This window comes from Eschrichtius robustus, chromosome 3 (genome assembly GCF_028021215.1).
Source record: "Eschrichtius robustus isolate mEscRob2 chromosome 3, mEscRob2.pri, whole genome shotgun sequence".
Classification (NCBI taxonomy): domain Eukaryota; kingdom Metazoa; phylum Chordata; class Mammalia; order Artiodactyla; family Eschrichtiidae; genus Eschrichtius; species Eschrichtius robustus.
The window spans coordinates 180,009,341-180,031,279 of NC_090826.1; positions in this window are offsets into that span (position 1 = coordinate 180,009,341).

Genomic DNA, 21,939 nt, shown 5'->3' on the forward strand with positions numbered 1-21,939 from the left:
CTCTCACTAACCTTCACTTTCCTTCCAACCTGCAGCAACCTACGAACAGCTAACTTAGGCCCCTTTTCCACACAGTTTTCTCTGATATTTTCTTTTATGCTGGTCAATTTTTCCTTTCCCCCGATTCTCCATCAATTTATTTCTCCCTGCTTTGCGACCTGAAGGGTCAGCCCTTCAGCACGCAGTCAGGGAGGAGCGGCTTTGAGCGCAGGCACGGGGGCTCCCATGGCAGGTGGAGGAGAAACCCACCAACGCGTAGGAAGGCAAATTCCTCTGAGCCACAAATGCGCCAAAGGGTGTTTCCTCCTCGGAGAAACACAGTCTCACTTATGATCAGACACTGCCATCAGAAGGCGCCAACTGAAACTGAGTAACACGAACTGAAAGGACTGGCTTAGTTCAGGCAACTCTGGGAATTTGACAGTAATCTTTCTAACCTGCTACCTCTGTAGAGGCCCACTCTTAACGATCCTCGGCCTTAAAGGATTTATTAGAAGCATTACCTTCCCAAAGAAGCTCTAGGTGTGCCAAAGAAGATTTCGGGGCACATTTTACCGTGGAAACTAGAGAAAGGAAGAGTCTAAACAGGTAGTCACAAACTTTATTTATGAATGCAAGGAATAATAAATGTGTAAATTTGGCTGAAAATAAGATAATGGGAAGAGGTGGGACCTATGGGAATCCCAGACTTCAAGAACTACCTGTTATTATTCAATTTAAAAATGCTAATTGTAGGGCTTCCCTGGTGGCGCAGTGGTTGAGAATCTGCCTGCCAATGCAGGGGACACGAGTTCGAGCCCCGGTCTGGGAGGATCCCACATGCCGTGGAGCAACTAGGCCCCTGAGCCTCAATTACTGAGCCTGCGCGTCTGGAGCCTGTGCTCCGCGACAAGAGAGGCCGCGATAGTGAGAGGCCCGCGCACCGCGATGAAGAGTGGCCCCCGCTTGCCACAACTGGAGAAAGCCCTCGCACAGAAACGAAGACCCAACACAGTCATTAAAAAAAAAAAAAATGCTAATTGTAGAAATGCAGATATAGATATTTTATGTTTATGACTACTGAGCCAAAATAAAGTTTTCGAAAGTTAAAAACTAAAATATATACATGTCATATTTAGAGGGATGATAAATATTTGCCACTGAATCCTCACATGCTCATCCTACACAACGTACTTGTTTTGGTCATACGACTGCACGGTGTGATATACAAATTTTTTCTCATATATCTTACAGCTGGTCTAGATGCTTTTCGAACATTCCTAAAATCAGAGTTCAGTGAAGAAAACGCTGAGTTCTGGCTTGCCTGTGAAGACTTTAAGAAAACAGAAGGTGCAGAAAAAATTGCTTCCAAAGCCAAGATGATTTACTCTGAATTCACTGACGCTGAAGCCCCTAAAGAGGTGAGTGAAATGTCCCACAGTAGTGAATATGTATCTGCTAACAAATCTGCTCCCAGTTGAAAGGCGCGAAGTCCATCTCCAGGGAAATTAAATTGTCACTATGTATTCAAACAGAAAATGTTGGCAAATTCGAAACGAAGTTCCTTACCGTGATCCTCTGGCACTGATTCAGCAAATATTTTTAAGCACCTTCTATGTGCTTAAAGGTTTCTGTTTTCTGAGCACAACACGCAGCCTCTTAAAAATAGTCTAATATGTCAAAAATTAACAGCTCTACAGAAATCCTACTTAAATGTGCTGCTGGATTTCAAAGTCACTTTCATTTTCCCTTTTGTAAACCACGGACGTCAATTTGGAATAAAAATTTTAAAATCAAAAAGGTATGTATGTGAGGGAAAAAACAACGACTAACCAACAGTGTAAATTCTTTATATTTACTACTTTGGAGACCCACAAACAGCATACAATGATGTCTTCCCTTCCAAAAGAGGGGTTTGCTTACCTTTATTTCGTTGATGGGTGTTGGGCTGCACCCCCGCTGGCCTACGAGGCCTGCACTTGACCAGCTTCAAGACCGAAGAAGGAGCCCGGAGTCAGTGAAAGACTCATCAATAGTTTAATGGATGGCAGAGCTTAAATGTCTGAAGCACGGTCCTGGAGCGACACCCCACCATGTGTTGTGGACGACGGGCAGGACGTGGCGGCCGACGTCGCAGGGGAGTGGCGGGGCGGGGCGGGGCGGGGGGGGGGCGGGGAATAGGGAGGTTCCCATTTATAGGGGGAATTGCCATCAGCTGGGCTCATCGGTTACCAGGGAAACCAGCAGAGGGGGCAGGGCCCTCTTAGCCCCTCTGGCTAAGTACCTTCTCCGGGCAGAGGTCTTCCCTTATTAAACTATCAAAGGGGAGCCATTCTGATATAAAGATTAGATCACTAGCTGGGGCTGAGGGGCAAGTATGTAGAAAGGGCTTTAGAGAGAAACCTGCAATGACTCCAAGAATAGACCCCATAAAGTGTTTTATGTGTGTAACATCTCATTTATATTTGACTTCATTTCCAGAACCAAACCATGATCATCTCCGCACACCCCCTTAATGTTTAACTATATATATATTTTAAAACTTCTTTGATTCCTCACTAAATATAACATATGCAGAGAGTTTTAACGCATAAGCAGCAAACAGGAACCTATATGAAGCTACTAGCACCAAACATAAACCACTAGCACAAGTCATCATCTTTCCCTACAGAGTTGAAACACTGATATCCTCCTAAGTGACAGTTACTACATTTTCTAATCCAAAATTAAAATTCATGGTATGAGAAGTTATTGTACTAGCGAGAACAGAGGACAGCATAGATGAAATGCAAACATTTCCGAAAATCTAGGGCATAAAGTTGCCGTATCAACAGTTCAAGTTTTAGGTGGACATTAATTACTGTAGCATATATTGGTAAAGTATAACATCACAGACATGTGAAACAGTTGAAGCTTAGCCTGAAATTCAAAGGGGGAAAGAGAAAAGAACATAACTCCTGTGGAGCTATTTCAACATTCATTTCCCAGTCACTATCTAAAAATCAATAAATAATTCCGGAAAACTGAAAATGTATTATATAAGATTTGTCAAGTTGATTAATGTCTCATTCCCTAAAAGGCTTTGAAATCAACTCTAGAGGTATCCTATTTACTGTGGTATTGGTTTGAAAGCCAGATGTTTTTCTTCTTTATGAATCCATCTACTGAATGATTATTTTAAGATAACATTCTCAAATATTATGTATAAAAAATCTTCTAGTAAGAAATGTAATCTTTTATTTATAGCTGGATTCAAAGTTACAATATATAATAAATTCTCAACTTGGACAAAATAGTTTTGTTTTTTTTCCTAATCTTCCCTTCCAAAATAAATTTATATGGTAATAATTTTTAAAAAATAGTACAGTTACTATTTTAGGATATAAAACTTTCATACTTTTTAATAATTTGTCCATCTAATTAATTTTTACTACATAAAATATAATTAAATTTATGGCTGCTTTTCAAATAATAGATTATACTGTCTCCTTGAAGTGTCCAAAAAGGTTATTATTGGGTATGACAAAATTCTCATTGAAGACAAAGAAGTGTGTATATACATTTGCAACAGTCATTATCTTTCCAATTATTTGCCATTAATTATTTCCAATTCCAATTACTAAAGTGCATTTGTCTCTTATATACCAATTGCAGTCTTCAAGGTATCTCTCTATAGTCCATCAGTTATACGTTAAATATAATACGACTGTTAGTATGATTCATTAAATGAATTTTTTTTTGAGTGCCTGTTCCCACAATGAAGTCACAGAGTAGAAGGGGAGATTGACATGTGATAAAAAACAGTCAAATACACGATAAGCAATTTAATAATTTAAATAATTAAAGTTTGTTATTAGCACAGTGGGAAAGAGCGATTAAGTCTACCTTGAGGATTTAGGGACGGATTTGCCGGGTGGTTCACATATGAAAAAGGTTATGTCATTAAAAATAAGAGATATTTATCAAGAGAGCAAATGAAAAAAGAATATTTCAAACTGAGGGCACAGTGTGTCACCTGGATGTACAAAGCTCCCTAGCGTTTTCCAGAAATCACAAGCATTTTGATATTGCTAACGAGAAGCAGGGGGATAAGGCCAGACAGGCAGCAGTAGAGATAAAGAGAGGGTGGGAAGTAGCTTAGATTTATCTAGTAGGCAGGCTTCACATGACAAAGTGATATATTTGATATGGAGGTTGGAAAATATGATTTTCCTAAGTGGAAAATTAATTCAAGAATGAGATTCACATGAAAGTCTTCTCCATTTTTCTATATTCAATTATAGTTGTAAAACTGACTCTCATAAAGAATCAAAATTATAACCAATTTCCTTGCTAGAAAACCCTAAAACAGAGAACAATGACAAGGTCACGTTATCCAGATATCTATTAAATCCCATTTAGTTTCTTTTCAACTTTTTATGTCTTTATTTCCTCATCTATAAAATTACAAGCATGACAATAATTTTTAATTGATGCAAATAGACAATTTACAATTAGACTATACTAAATTTACTAAATGATCCCTGTCTATAAATTGATGTTACTAATGGTTCTCAGTTTCCTATTCTAATAGGCAAAACTGCACACAAAAATTGAAATTTCAGGTCTCTATGAGAGATGATAATAATCGCAGTGAACCTCATGCCCTCTCCCTTACAGTGTTACCATCTCTCTGGTTTCTACACTAATCATGTGATGTAGTGGAAAACCTAAAGGTTAGAGATACAGATTCAAATCCTGTAATCTTGTGGTGATCTATTTCACCCCTTTGAGCCTTAGTTTCCACGTCTAAAAACGTATCTATGAAAAAGCATGTAGCCACCACACAGGAGAGATGAAAATGATGAATGAGATCAAGCGTCTAGTGTTTACATGGGGCAGAACAGTTTTTAAAAAGTTTTAATCCTTTTTTTTTTTTTTTTAGTTGGAGTATAGTTGCTTTACAATGTTGTGTTAGCTCCTACTGTTAATCCTTTTTTTCTTTACACAAGTCACTATAAGTGCTACTGAATCTACCTGAAAACATCCATTAACTAACTATAAAGAACACTTGAGGAAAAGCCACTTTAAAAGACTTGATAAATGTATATATGTGAACACAAATTAGAAAAACATGACAGCAAATCATTAGTTTCAGATAGAAAGAGCTACTCATTGAATGGATTGTACCTAAGTATTTTCAGAAGGTACTGCAGGAAAAAAAAAATAAGTGTGAGCCAGATATTTTGACTAAGTGATTTGAGAATGAGAAAATTATTAGATAAGCAATATATATTTTAAAGTGCCCTTACTTTGCACACAGTAAGAACTTGTGAGTGGCAAAGAAAAAAAATTCTTAAACTTGTATTTATTCTTCCTTCAATTTGGACCACTAATTTCACAATATTTGGAAATTTTCAAAAAAATATTACTTGGTTTCAAAAGAATGTAAATCTTCAAAAAATGGAAATAATATTTTTATATTCAGCTAAGACACTGACATATTTTAAATATTTATGTTTTATTTATATCATTTATATACATTATGTTTGTATCATCACTCCCTTATATTAGAAAGAAAATTGGTCAGGATGGAAAATATGTGATTAAAGAGAAAACTATGCTGATTGTCTTTCTGTGAGATTAGAAAATATTCCAAATCATACTACACTGTAATGTTTAAAACTTATATAAATTCAACTTCATAGTATGACCAATCCAGGAACAAATACATTGGCAGTTTCTTAAGTAAAAAATGTTAGTACAAAATATTTAATTCCTAAATGTATTTATTAAATGTGAGGACATCATAACATGAAACAGAAGAAACTATAGTCATAAAGGAAAAGATGTCTTAATGGGTTGTGCAGGACACTTTTTAAAATACCTGTGTCTGGATTTTTTGCTTTTATTTTTATTGTAGTACAATGTTATTCATTGACTCGTATTTTTATTTCACATCAATAGTTGCTTATTCTGTGCCTACGATTCACCTTCATTAGATAAATTCCCTCCATTGGAAGGGAAGCTGGGTCTAGGCAAGAGAACAGGTAATAAACACAGAAGTATAATGCAATGTTCTGTGTGAATGAGGCAGCTCGATAAGGAAATGCAAGAAAATAAAACAGGTTGAAACTATGGTTTGGCTCAAAAGAAACTTTCAACCTAATTGGGTTAAAAAATGAAATTTCTAGAACTGATTTCTAGAACTAAATTAAGTTCTAATTTCTAGAACTTTGCTATTTTTTTCTAAGAAAAAAATAGCAAAGCAACAAATGATTAAGTGCAAAAAAAAAAAAAAAAAAAAAAGAAAAGTAACAGGTGAAATTGTTTGCATTATACCTAAAAGGATATAATGATTGAATAGTTCTGAGGCAGGATATTGAGATAAGGCCTTTATTTTAAATGAGGTTAGTTTTAAACCAAGTCTTGAGGGAAGAGACAGATATATGAATTCTTGGTAGAGAGAAGCCCATGGGCATCTAGAGGCGTTTCCTGATATTACTGGAACGCCAATTTTGTATCCTCCATTTTGTATTCCTATTTTCTTTGCATTTTTTAAGTGTCACTTCCACAATGTGCTGATGTTATTTTGAGTCTTGGTCCTGCCCCACAAGTGGGTGCTTGCCAACAGTGCCCCCCAACTATTGAATCACCTCCAGATAAAATGCTTGCTTGTTTATTAACTTCCTAAGTTTTTGTACACTAATCAATAGATAGGTGTCTATTACATACCAAGCACCTTGCTGGTGCCACTAAGAAAAAGACAGTCTCTGAATAAATAAAGCTAACCATCGTGGTGGGAAAACTGTAGTTAAAGAAGATAATTACAATAAACTTTCATGAGTGTTGAGTTACAGGTGATGTGGTCGCATGCAACAGGAAAATCCAAGTCTAAGGGATCAGGAAATGTACCTCGAAAGAAGTTAATTAGTAAGCTTTGGTCAGAAATTTGAGTGTAGACGGAAACAAGACAAAATGGGAGGAGGGAAGGATGATAGTAGTGGAAGTGGAGGTCAACCAAAGGACCCACTGGTGCCTGGAAGGCTAGTCCAGTAGTGAAAGAAGCCTAGTACTGGGTGCCTCGGAGTGTAAGTGCAGGCAAGAGCACCTCCTGCAACCCAGTGATTTCTGCTCCGTATTTATTTCATCTTAAACTAAAGGGATCTCTTAAAAAGGAAGAGAGAGAGAGACAGAGAGAGAGAGAGACAGAGAAAGAAAGGAGGAGGAGGAGGAAAAGGGGGAGGGAGAGGGGGAAAGAAAGAAAAGCAGAGCTAAAGAAACCATAAGCCCCAACTGTCCAGGACTTTTACATGGACTATCTGATTTGATCACCATGTTCACTGTCTTAGGGAGGCATTACAATCATCTACCTTATACAGGTGAAAAATGAACTGAGCCTTAGAGAGAAAATGACGGGTCCTACAGTCATTAAGGTACACAGCTCATGAGGACGGAGGTCTTCTGCCCAGGCTTTTACATGTTAAATTCCTTTCTTAGATCTACTACTTATTTTCAATGTTCATGACACAGACTGGGAACGCTGGTGTTTATGCTAAAGGCAAAAGCATAAAATTATCTTGTCACACAGAGTCTATCTTCCTTTCTATCAAAAGCTGTATTTCTCTTCTCATATTCCCTCTAATTTGTATAACTTCTTAAACTATAAAGCGAAAAAAAGTGGCAGGAATATTTCTTCTAATAACCTGAAGCATCATTTTGGCCCTCTGAAAGAATGATTGCTGCATTTCAACTCAAAAACAAAATGCTCAGCTGTTTTTTTTTTATTGAAGTATAGGTGCTTTACAGTGGTATGTCAGTTTCTGCTGTAAAGCAAAGTGAATCAGCCACAGGTATATATATAACCCCTCTTTTTTTGGATTTCCTTCCTATTTGGTCACCACAGAGCACCGAGTAGAGTTCCCCATGCTGTACAGTCACTTCTCATTAGTCATCATTTTATACATAGTAGTGTGTATATGTCAGTCCCAGTCTCTCAATTCACCCCATCCCCCCTTCCCCCCTTGGTATCCATACTTTTGTTCTCTATGTCTGTGTCTCTATTTCTGCTTTGCAAATAAGATCATCTGTGCCATTTTTCTACATTCCACATATACGCATTAATATATGATGTTTGTTTTTCTTTTTCTGACTTACTTTACTCGGTATGACAGTCTCAAGGTCCATCCACGTCTCTGCAAATGACATAGTTTTGTTCCTTTTTATGGCTGAGTAATATTCCATTGTATATATGTACCACATCTTCTTTATACATTCCTCTGTTGATGGACATTTAGGTTGCTTCCATGTCCTGGCTATTGCTTTTTGAATTTGCACACATCCCTGAGCCACTTAAATTAATCTTGGATTAGCATGATAGGGTTGGTGAAGGAAACCAGTCAATCTGACTCTCTTTCAGCTGCTCCAGATAACATTTGTTATCTACATCTATTTTTAACAATCCATATCCATCATGCTTTTATATGTTATGATCACATACATTTGATTATTTTTTCCATTTCTCTTGTCCAATTTAAGGTATTAGTTCTGCCTCCCAACTCGTGTCACTTATTTCTGTCTTTAAAACCAATCATAACAAAAGGATACAGTCCTGTGCAGGATGGATTCCTGCTCGATGTTACAAACTTGGCTATTCTCAACTTTAATAGCCGCCCTTGAGAATATATTTCAGGATATTCGTGCGCCTTTAATGATGCCAAAAACGAAGTAATACTAGAGGTTTTAGTGGTGATTAAACAGAATTATGTAACCAAAAACATGATTATAGGCGGCTTTAATTTGAATAGTAATTTTTAAGCTCTGTTGTGAATGAGGTCTAGGAAGCTGCCTGCCCTATTTGAGCAAGGCGTTTTACATATGCATGCACACACTTTTTGCATAATGACAGTCTCCTGCTACACTATACATTCTAAATGAGGAAAAGTCTGTCTCATTTGAATGTGAGAGCTCAACTGAGAACTTTTCATTCAAATTATGTAAAAATATATAAAGCACAGTTCAGGGTCACAAGAGAGCCAAAAGGTACAGTTTAAAATGCATTCTTCCTGCTAAAATAATTTGTTGGAAGCCAAAAGAATTTAAAACTGCTGGTATAGAAATGAGGAATTGGCTTGCATAACTTGCAGTTATCAAAATCACCTGAGTATTAAAATATCCCTGGCTCATTATAATTAAATCGTTTTTAAACAACCATCACAAACACCAGTCAGAAGGTAGTCATTTTAATGCAATGGATTGTTGTCAATGTCAGCTGTGTCAAGGCCTTTTCAAAACTGACAGGATTTAAAAGCTGCTAAACAGTTGCGATGACATCTCAGCTGTCATTCCATGAGAATCACAAGCCTAAGTCTTGTTTTCTGAGATTGGCAGTGCAGTGGTCTCAGATAGCTAAGATAATTCATGACCTTTTGAAAAATAAGCAAATTAAAGGTATTTCTCAATATCCTTGAAACTTAAGTGTATCCATAGAAACAAAATGCAAGTGATTATTCACATCGGTAAATAATATAGATATAACTGTGTTTATTTCATCAGTCGATATGACATTCAGCCCATGCTCTGGACCTACTAATCTGAGATACTCAGCCAAGTCTAAGCTTCCCTGCAATTCCCAAGCAACTCAGGAGGGACTCAAGACCACACAGTTGGAAGGTCTGCATCTGTAGAGGGTTACCACCTGATAAGATGCCTGCCTTCAATCTACGCCAAGATTAACATCTTCTCTGTTCTTACTTTTTGAGGTAGAAATTGATACGACAACTCAGCCAAAAGTCAAATTTGAGATGAATGCAAAGTTGGGGGTGCAGTTCGCAGACATGCCTTCAAAAGTGATTATATTAAAGGAATGTATGTGTCAAAATATACATTAGGCCTAATATTTTCACTTTTGTCCTGATACTGAAATTTCAGGGAAGTCAAGAAGAAAAGACAAGGCACTTTGGGTAGACTATTCTCAAACCTCACCCGGATTGACTCCTCAGGAGCATTTAACAACAGTGATCACCCTCTCTTAATTGAAATACTATCCTCAGTTGGCTTCTAGGACTCAATTTCTTCTTCTCTTACTGACTACTCTTTTTTTTTAAAATAAATTTATTTATTTTCATTTTTACTTATTTTTGGCCGCACTGGGTCTTCGTTGCTGCGCGCGGGCTTTCTCTAGTTATGGTGAGCAGGAGCTACTCTTCATTGTGGTATGCAGGCTTCTCATTGCGGTGGCTTCTCTTGTTGTGGAGCAAGGGATCTAGGTGCGCAGGCTTCAGTAGTTGTGGCATGTGGACTCTGTAGCTGTGGCGTGCAGGCTCAGTAGTTGTGGCACGCAGGCTCAGTAGTTGTGGCACATGGGCTTAGCTGCTCCGTGGCATGTGGGATCTTCCCGGACCAGGGCTTGAACCCGTGTCCCCTGCATTGTCAGGCGGATTCTTAACCTCTGCGCCACCAGGGAAGCCGTCACTACTCTTTAACAACTTCTTCTGCTGTTGCTACTCATAACCCAGCACACACTATCATGAGAGGAGGCGGTTCTCCTCTATTACCCGCTTACATTTACTCTCCCGGTGATCTCTTCCAGCCCTCTGGCTTTAAGAGGGCACCTCAAACTTAAACACAAATCTGAGTCCTAATTTTCTTCTCAAAACTTTCTTCTACCTGAGTCTCTCCATCTCAGTTAATGGCAACTCCATTCTTTATGCTCTGGCTAAATAGCTGATAGTCATCCTTGGTTCTTCTCTTCCGCTTACATGCCTTATCCAACCCATCAACACTTTGTCATCTCATTCTTCAGAATATTTCTAAAATCCAGTCATTCTTAAAGATTTTGTTCCTCATCCCAGCTCATAAATATTCAATCACAAGTTCCATCTATTCTACTTTCTAAATATCTTTGAAATCTATGCATTTCCCTCCATTCTCTGTGACACGACCCAGCCTAATCCACCATGATTGACCACCGGAATTCTGGTATGACTTCCTAACTTTTCTTCCCTTTATCCACACCTAGTTGTTATACCACATAGCAGCCAGTGATATGTTTTTTCGAACATGTGTTTATTATCAGTACCGTACTTAAAATTCTCCTCATTGCTCTCAGGTTAATTAAAAATTATTTAACAAGACCTATAGAAGTCTATGTGGTCTGGACCTTCATGCCTTTCCAGACTGTTGCCCTTTTCCTCCTGAAAACCCACTGGGCTTCTTCCAGTTTTCTCTCCCATGTCCAAGTCCCTTCCTTAAACTTATATACCCATAATAATACCTTGATGATCAGCTTACAATCTCACTTCTTTCAAAAAGCTTCTTTTTCAGAAGGTATATTTTTCCCTTTGGATTACTTTCTCAAAATCTGTCTTCTTGACTGACTTTCAACGTAATCATCTTTATATGATCAGATCTTAGCGTAATTCCTAAGCACCCATTCAGTGAAATACTTTAAATGAATAAATTACAGAAATGACTAGCAAAAAACAACTACTTTTTCAGATGAGGTGGTTTTTTTTCCCCAGAAAAATAGGGATGATAATACTATCCATCTTACAGGTGTGTGTGTGACATAAAGTAGCCATATAAAGACTTAGCACAACAGTAGTAATATCTGATGAATGTTAACTATTATTATTTAGAGTTAAAGTAATCATCTTTAAACATTCTTAGGATTATTTTAGAGATAATGACATTGTTTAAATATTTTAAAATGGGAGAAGACAAAGTCACCAAGGAAAAAAACCCAGGAAGAGAAGACTTGGCCCAGAACTTAGATAATGCAAATCTGCTCTGCTCATATTTTGAGGGACATGTAGAGAAAAAAGAATGAGTGAAAAAAATAGGGAAAAGATAGCAGATAAAAGACAGGTAAATTCCATGCCACAGGCTACTGAATTCCCTTTGTAGTGACAAATCTCTCTCTGATTATCAGATTGAATACTTAACGTTAATAGAAGCCATTGTATCCAAATCTGTTTAAGCAAGAAGTCAAATTTCTTAAGATTTTTACATCAAAATAATGTATGATGATAAGGAAATTATAGTGACTTTCCGTCTGTGATCAGGGAAGGCTTCTTGGAGGATATTCAACTTAAACTGAATCCTAAGGGATTTAGGATAATCTGTACAGAATAAAACCGTGGAGGCAAGAGGGATTTTAGATGGTGAAACAGCATAAACGAGGGCTTTAGATACAAAATTCACTTTTGGAACAGAAAGTAGACTAACTTTGTGGATATCACCAAAGATAAGTAGGAGATGATTTCAAAACAACACTTTGAAGTCCAGGTATGAGGAAGCTCAAATGCCAGGGTAAAATGTTTAAATTTTATGTTATAGAAAATAATGCCTTGTCAGCTGAACATTCATACAATGAAAGTGATATTTTGGTGAAATTGATATAGTAATGCTGTCCACAGTGTGTAGAAGGGGAGGTATCAGGTAAGAGGTAGATTCCATGGTTTAGGGAAGAGATTACGTTATAAAAGGTTAAACTGGAGAGACAGGAGAGAGTGAGGGAGAGAGATCAGAGGGTAAAAGAGGTGGCAGAGATGATTCTTGTGTTTCCAGCTTGAACAATTTGGAGAAAAATAATAATTTATACAAACACGTGGGTGTGATATTTTGTCACTGACATTAAACTGAATTGCCAAGACACAGCTTCGAAAGACTACTGATTATCCCCTGGGAATAGTGTCTCTGCGAATCACTTAGCTATCAATAGCTGATGTTGGCAGCTTCTTGGTAGGAAAACAGTCAAATCAGAAAAGTGAGAGGGACAAGTCAGAAGTACAAGCTTAGTATATCTGAACAAATAATATTAATTATCAGTATTATACTGAAATGGAATAGTTCTGCTTAAAATTTTACCATGATTTTTAACAAATGTAGAAGCTTTTTTCACTTTGTTTATACAACATGCATTTATTGAATCCTTACACTGTGCAAGGCATAGTGAGGGGCAGGCAAAATGTAAATCTTATCTAAGTAATCCAAAGTCCTTTCAGAGGTCAGAAAAGGGGAAAAATCTACAAGTAAACCTCACAAGGTAGATGCTATTTGAATGTAGTCTTAAGGACATAAAAGACAGTGAAAGACTTAGGTGAGAAGGAGTGATTTTCAGCTAGACTGGGATGGTATGGGAAAATATTCATCCATAACAAAATATAAGAAATTTGAGGGGCAGTGCCTACCTTAGTGGGGATACAGGGCACACGGAGAGGAGAAAAATGTATAGGTTTGGACCATATTGTATAGGTCATGAATGCCAAGATCCGGGCTTTGGGCTTTTTAAGTAGGGAATGAGGAGCTACTGAAGGTGTTCAGTTCTGATTAAAATAATAAGGCAGCACTCTGCACCAGGCACACACTGGCCCTGCTATCAGTGAAAACTCACCCAATGACTGAATGCCTAAAGGAGTTAACTTGCTATATTTACCTTTATGGGGGATATAAAGTTCAACAAATTGCAGACGACACCATTAAAGAACGAACAGCATAGCTGAAGGAGGAAACGGGCAATATATATTCTCATATCCCCACAACACAAGATAGGATTTATGAAACAGATTATACTAGATGTTCAGAAACCACTACAAGATCTTGGTAATACCCACTACTCATTGATTCCGTCCATGAGGCAGGCACTATACTAGATTCATGACATGTTATCATGCCACCTCCCCGCTCAGAACACTTCAGTGTCTTCCCATTGCTTCTAGTAGAAAGAACCCCTTACCAAAGCACATAAGCCCCCCAAGACTTGGCCTGGACCTCCTCTCCCAACCTGGTCACAGGAACTTTTTTCTCACACCCTGCACCCCTGCCATGCAGGTACGAGGCTCTTCAAACACAACCAATTCTTTCTTGCCTCAGGGATTCTGTATTTGTTTATTCTGCCAGAAATGGTCTTCCCCAGATTCTTAGAGAACCTGCTTCTTCTCATCCTTCAAGTGTAAATATAAAATAATACTATTTATAGTATTAGTATAATACTAAGACTACATAGAGAGTATATAGTATTTTCTCCAAATATAGAAGGCACCTGGCACATAACATACCCCAAAATTTTTGTGGAATCAATGACTGTAGGGATCATCTCACTTTAATTCTTGTAACCACTCAGTCAAGAATGGCCAAGCTTCAAGATAAAAAAGCAGAACTTGAAAATATGAAAGTAACTCACCCCAGGTCAGCAACATCATAAGTGTTAGAGCACAGATTGGAAAACTATCCTAAAATCTTACCTGTACCCCACACCATCTTCCTGTATAAAGAAGCAGAAATTGATTCCTTCGAGGAAGTTGCAGCATTTCATCTGGAACTTTGATGGAGGACCTGAAAGGATGATCAAAGAAATACAAAGCAGATGTAATCTGTATCCCTGAGTAGCTGAAATCCCTAAAGAAAGAAAGTATCAGTGAGTAAACAGTGGCCTTTGATGATTCTTTTCAAACTAAAGTTTTTTTCTTTTGTTCTTTTCCTACAATAATAATACTGAAATAGTTTGATATTACTTATCTCATTTAGTCCTTAAAACACTTTAAGACAGATGTTATTATTATCCTCTTTTACACCACAGAAATCAAAAATTGAAGGAAACTGTAGAACTTGCTTTACTCATATGAATAGCAAGTAAGTAGCAGAGGAGAGATTTGATTGAAGGTCTACCTGCCTATATTTTAACTTCAATTCAGTAAACATAAATTGTCATTTATAGTCTTTTACCAGACCCCCAAATTCTGGCATTTTTATAGTCTCCCCCATTTTACCAAGAGACATTATAATTCTATTCAACAAATATTTACTGACTGCCTATTATGTGGTAGATAATTGGCTAAGTGCCACGAAATAAAATGATAAATAAGACAGATATAGCACCTGCCTTTGGTGAGCTTTGAATTTTAAGATTCAAATCTCTTTCGCGCTTCATGAATATTTTCAGTTTAAGTGAAACAACTTGGATGTGAAATTTTCTGCTTCTCAAAATATATCCTGGAATATGGGTAGAATTGGACAAGTATCTCCACAAGGTTTGGGGCATTTTACAGATTTGCAGGTGAATGGTGTGTTCAGTATAACAGATCTCTATTAGACCTTGCTGTGAATAGTTACATGTGGCAGTGCTCAAGGGACAAGAATATACATACACACACACACACACACACACACACACACGCATATATGTATATTCCATGGGAGGCATGGCGGCCCGTGAAAGGGGGTGTTATCTGGTCCATTTTGGCAAACAAAAAGAAATACAAATTAGGATGAAAAGCAGCAACATGGGAAACAACACGGGGAGGTATGGAGAATGGGAGTGGATTGGTGAAAACCATCCTAGTAAATTCTAATTATTGTTCTGCCTATGAAAAGTAAATTTTACATATTAAGGTCAAAGTACTAGAAAGAAATAAAGGATGGGAGGGAAAAGAAATCTAAAATCATAAAATATCTTGTTTGCCTTTCACTTTGCCATTTTTTGTAATCTCAAAATAAGGCTTGACCTCTGTTCTCTGTCAATGCCAACCCTCTGAACCTAGGAAATGTAATTAAACTGAGCATGTGTTCTGCATTTCAGAAAATGAACATGTGACCTCTCTGTTGTTTTGCATCAGATTAACTTTGTGTTTAGAAAAAAAATTCAAATCCTATGTGTATCTACCATCTGTTTAAACCACGCATTCTCTGATTAAACTAATCTAATGCGATGAAATTTGTTTCCACACATTAACATTGACTTCAGTACCAGGGACCTCATCTCAAAGAATATTGCAGAACCAACTCTCACATGTTTTGATGAGGCTCAGAAGTTAATCTACAGTCTGATGGCCAAGGATTCTTTTCCTCGATTTCTAAAGTCAGAGATTTATAAGAAACTGGTAAATAGCAAACAGGTTGGAAATCATAAAAAATGGCTCCCTTTCTTGTAAAGAAGGTAAATGACAAACTAACAATCAGATTATAATTAGGGGGAAAACAAGTGATAGGATAGATCAACTCAATCACTATCCTTCAAGGCTAGAATGTTTTAAATATACAAACACAATTTAAATTTTTTTAGGGTTTAGAATTCATGTTTTACTCCAATAGAAAAATAATATTTTATATCTGAAGCCTGAATGTTTAAGTCATTTGTTTAGAAAGTGTTTATTTTATCAGGTACTTAAAAATCTCCTACTGGGAGAGTACAAAGGAAGTTTATAGAGATATAATACACTCAAACCACAAGTGGATATTCTTATAACATTATAAATTCGAGAAACTATATATCTTCATGTTGCTGCATGGGAGACTGTTTAGCATCATACAGATGATTTTAAATACCATTTGCATTATTCAAAACCTCACTTCTGTAAAAAGAGAAATTCTAAACCAAAACATAACCCTGCATTTAGTGTATCAACTATTTCTTTTCAACCAGGATCTGATAATGTGGTGGTTATCTAAACTGGCATAGCCCTCAGATTAATGAAAAAGAAAAATGGCATATATATATATATATATATATATATATATATATATATATATATATATATGCCATTGATCAAACTGTCAAAATAGATCACTTGGTTTAATTCAATGGCACACATAGGCATGTATGAAAAGGACCTTGAGGGTGGGGAGGATTGGTTTTCTTAGATCAATAAAAATATAAAGGAACGAGGAGGAATAAGGAACATGGTTAAGTCCTTATTTGATGAACTGCACAGCAGTGACTATCCCATAAAATAAAAAATTACTGCAATATTATCTACCCAAATAACTGTGGAGTTAAGTATCTATTCACTCCTTCAGCACTGGAACTTGTTTATAAAACTCAAAGAGATGTTTTTAAATGCAGTTGTTTTGAGATGTTCCTAAAATTGTCCTCTTTCTACATGTAAATGTCCCATGACAATTACGAATAATTTCACGTTAATATGAAAAGCTATAAAGATTCAACAGATCTTCCATGCTTCCATTTTATTTTCACAGATTTATTTAACTTTGTTGATATCTGTATTTTGCGGATTATTTGAACATTAGAAAATGCAGGAAAAATAGCAGGATTTATTTTATGTTTCTACAAACCATTCATTTGATAGACAAAATTTTGTCTCCCCTTTGTCTTGAAAAATAAACACATGCAAATGGAGCATTCCTTGGACACTTGCAAATTCTTTAAAGGAAGACATTATGCACACTGATTGTGAATATTCAGTCCCCCTTAAGGCGCACTTAATGGAAAAGAGCTATATATACCCTTTTCAACATTTCTTTTGAAGGTTCCAACCTTAATTTAGTCTCTACTTAAATAGGAAATTTAAAAATTATTCCTAGAGATGAAAAAAAAAAACTTTCAAAGACAGAAGGGACCTTAGAAATTGAAATCACATCCCCTCCTTTTAGATGTAAAACACCGAGATCTCGGTTATTTCTTAAGGGCACGTGCTGATAAGATATATCAGAGCTGGTAGGAACAGTGCTTTTCCCACCGGGCCACAGCCAGCACCTTGTTCTCACAGCAGGAGAGCAATCTCCTCCCCATTAGAACTGCCGGGGCCTGAGAATCTACTATCCTACTCATCCTCAAATACCAGGCACTGTTCCTTTCATTGAATATGCAAATTGACCTTTTACTGTCAGTTTGCAAATTCCTTCTTGTTGTCATAGAGCAAGACTTCCTGTTCAGAGATTGCCTCTCAGGTTTTCTCTAAGAATGAACGGTCAGTCACAAATCAAACTTTCACCACCTAGAAGCAGATGATTGGCAGGGGGTAAAAATACAGTGGGTGTCAAAATGATCTGTTAAAAAATTGGATGTTGAATGACCTCTAATAGAGCCCAACCAGAGACCCTCAACTGCAATCCTTCCCTCTCACCTCCTCAACTCATTCCCCATCCCAGGCTATAATTATAGATGTTCTGACTTAATAGAACAGAAAAGAAAACAACTGCAAGTTTTGTGAATAAAATCAATTTCAGGTTTTTGGAACACTTGGTAGTGAGGAATTTCGGTAAAATATCAGATGGATATCTTTCATATGTTGTTCTCTGTATGTCTCTTTCACTCCATATGTTACTTTATTCATCAGTTATCACTGATGAGTGATTTTATGGATGGGATTTTTAAATAAAAGATTAACTTGCAAAAAAAATGAATAACAACATTAACACTCCTGTTAACATACTTAAATATTCATTAATTGTGTAATGCCATTTTCTAAAAATATTTACATCGGTTTTAAGAAATGAAGTACTTATATTAAAAACTAAGCTAAGCAGTAAGCAGTAATAAAATTACAAGATACTGACATAGATATGATCTTCAAATTATAAGAGTTCTCCCAAGCACAGTGTTTTCTATTTCCTGACAGAAATAGAATATTCCTACAAAATATATTTTAAAGCAATTTATGTTTGCCCTCCATTAGATGAGACCTAAAGAAATCAAACAATATACATATTCCAAAAAGAATTTTAGCTTCTTTAACAATCCAATGTGGAGCTACAATCCATGAATTTATCTAAAATCCTTTTGAATTTATTTAAATATCAAATAGTGAAAATTCATCAAAAATGAGTACTGATTCCTATAAGTTTATGCAAATACTTGCATAGGAAGGATATATTTCAGCCTCAAAATGTAATCAACAGATTTTTTTTTTTACTAATACTGTATTATAAAAATCTAAAACCTTTAGGGCATTACAAACATGAGCTAGTGTCAAATTTTATTTTCCCAAACTTTTTTTTAGTCTGTGTTTATATAGAATTCATTCTATTCACCTTCATTGTTTTACTTTTTTCTAGGGTTTTCCAATTTTGTGTGATGTAGTAACTATGCGTATCCATAACTTTCCTGATGAGAGTACATGCTGATATAATAAAAGCAAAAAAAAAAATTGTTTTTCTGTTTCCTTTCTAATATCCTTTCTAATAAGCTTAGTATCATCTGGGCTTTTAAACAAATAGTAGCATTCTGGCCCATAACTTTGGAGAATAGTCTGGATTTATTTTCCAATATTTCAAGAAAAGGTCAAATCCATTATCCAGGACTTGAAGTTTAGATTAAATGGATCTTCCTTTCATTTAAATGGAAGCTGATCAGCTAATCTTCCAAATCATACAAGCCATGTCCTAACTTAAGTAATCAATACGGATCATTGTTAGATAACTAAAGAGATCCATTTAAAAAAAAAAGAAAATGCTCTTTAAAAACAAAAACAATTTGGTCTCATACATTTATTTCCTGTGCAAAAATTCCATTTCTAACCTTCACCCACAAAATCCCTATATCAGTTTCACCCAATTATATCTAACGTGGGCCTGATTTGCTTCCCAACTACACAGTCTTGTGATTTATTTCATGGTGATGCCAATTAATTTAAAGTGAACTCTTTTCACAACTATGTGAAAAAGGTGGGATGTTGTCACAGCAGTAGTCAATTATTATAAGAATAAAGAGTCACTTGTCCTGTGTTCCCCTTATTGTTTTGTCAGATTTGCCATTGCATTTTAATGGGAGAGCATCGGGGAATGAATATTAAAGGAAAACTATTTACTTTAGCTATGCCATTTCAGAGGAATTTAATATGTTTTATTACAATTACTATTTATAGTGTGCATTTGAATGTAAAATATATACGCATAATTAATTATAATCATAAGTGAATAGATATTAGTGTGTTTACAAGTATAACAAACAGAAGGTGGGAAAATAACATTTTTTAAATGACCTCATTTCTTTAAGAAACCACATCATTTTTTTCTCCTTATTTCATTTAAGATACAAAAATTGGATTAGATGTCTACTAGAGAAAAAAAAAAACCCAGTGAAGTTTAACTGGGTTATTGTTTAGCCATTGAATATTTATGCCTTGTGTTGTATCCAGATTAAAGTCAGCAATGAATATTTCTGAAAAATAGAAATCTGTCTTGTTAAATTCACATTTTTTCCTGGGGTGATGATTGTTTAACTATTCCTGGATATCTCACATAAAACATCATTTCATCGACTTCTATTTTTACAAATAAGAATTTTGAAGTAGTTAATTTTTTAAAAATATGGTATGGTTTCCTTATTCTGATACTTTTATTCATTATGTGCATTGGGGAAAATAAGTTGTAAATTAATTTTGTGAATGATGATGGCTTAGATATAAAATATAATAAATATCTGGTTCTTTTTAAAAACTGATAAGAAGAAAAAATTAAATTTTTCATAATGTAGGTATATTAAATATTCTTGTATTTGTTTCATATATTTTAATTAAAATATCTTACTTTAAAAGTTTCAGTTTTAGGTCTTTAAAAAAGTAAATATTTTTGTGAATAATGCCTTTGAATTATTGTTTTTGTTCTTCTCTCCAAATATGTCATGTTTACCACAGACATAATCGTGAACCAAAATCATAAGACTGGTTTTCCTTACTTCTTATAAACGGAAAAGACATAGGAAATTCCTATTATGTATTAGAAAAAATATATTTTGAGATTAATTATTCAAAGCAGTATTTGCTAAAGGTCTGAACATGAATCTTTTATGGGATCATACCAAAATCCATTATTAAAAACCAAGAGCACTTTGAGGGAGATTTAAATGTTGAATTTATGATTGAGCTACTAAAAATTTGCTTTTAAAGCATGTTTACTGTCGAACAAGTCTATAGATTCCTTTATAGGATTTTCTTTTTTTGCTAGAAGCAGTCTTTTAAAACGAGTAAATAAGCACCAACACTAAAAGATTAAAGATTGATTGGAAACTTCAAACGATGAGCCCTCACTGTGTTTTAAGCCAGATAAAAGCCATTTTCCCAAATGTAGTTCTTATATTAAGTGGTAGAAGCCAATGAAGAGTGAAAAGTATCATTACATAATGGCTTGGAGTAAATTTAGGACTTCATTGAGAAATCTAAGGTTACATGAATACACTAACATATACATATATCCACTTAAGGAACTCTGTTTCTGTCTTTTGAAAGCATTAATTACTTATTTCAACTGGTCATTTTTAAGCTCATATAAACTGTTTCATAATACCTCCATTTCAAATAGGAGTAAAGCCTCAGAAAAAATAAAACGCAAGTATTAATCAAATTAGAGTATCTATTTTCTAAATCAATAACTTTGAAAAAAGAGGCTGAATATACGCAAAACACATTTATTTCCTCATTCTGTAATTAAAATTAAAATGCAATTATTAGCTCTGAAACATAAAAGAACATTTCTTCAGTCAATATTGAAAGACCATAACAGTCTATTTATGTGTTAAATTCCTACTGTCTGATCAGTTGAGTTTTAATAATTTCCCATTGAATTAACAATTCTGAGGTAAGCAGTGTGGAAAACACAAGAGGTTTTTTAAAGTCTTCAAAAAGTGTACCATAAACTGAAAGACAGTAGAATTTGGACAGCAGCTCACAGCTTAAAGCATTTTCACAGAGAAAAGTAAGTTTTTGCTTTGTGCAACGTAATATACAATTAAAAGAACTATGGTATAAATGTTACCTGCAGGATAATGTACAGGCAGGATACGTGTTGATAATTACTATCACGGTATACAAAATATATAAATATAAAGACATGGACGAGTTAAAACGGGGTCAGCTGAGACTTGGAAAAGAAAAGCTGTGGACCAATGTGTGAAAACGCAGGGCCCACCTACCAGAGAGGAGGGCAGGGACCACGCCCGAAACCCATGGCGCAGGCGCACTGAAGAGAGCCGGCTGGGAGAGGAACGGCGAAGATCACCTGTGGTTGACGAAACAAACGTAACGAAGGTGGATTTCAAGATTTGGGCCTTGGAAGAATAATGCTAAAACTAACAGAAATATCTTGTAGAAAAGCGGAATGACTGAAGGAAGATGACTTAGGTTTAATGTGAAAGGAATTCCATTCAACAAGTGAAGTTGCAGGACTGCCTGTGTCCTGTGGTTTTGAAGGATGTAAAAGTGCATGCTTCTCCTCTTTCAGCTTCCAGCAGCAGTTACAAACGCT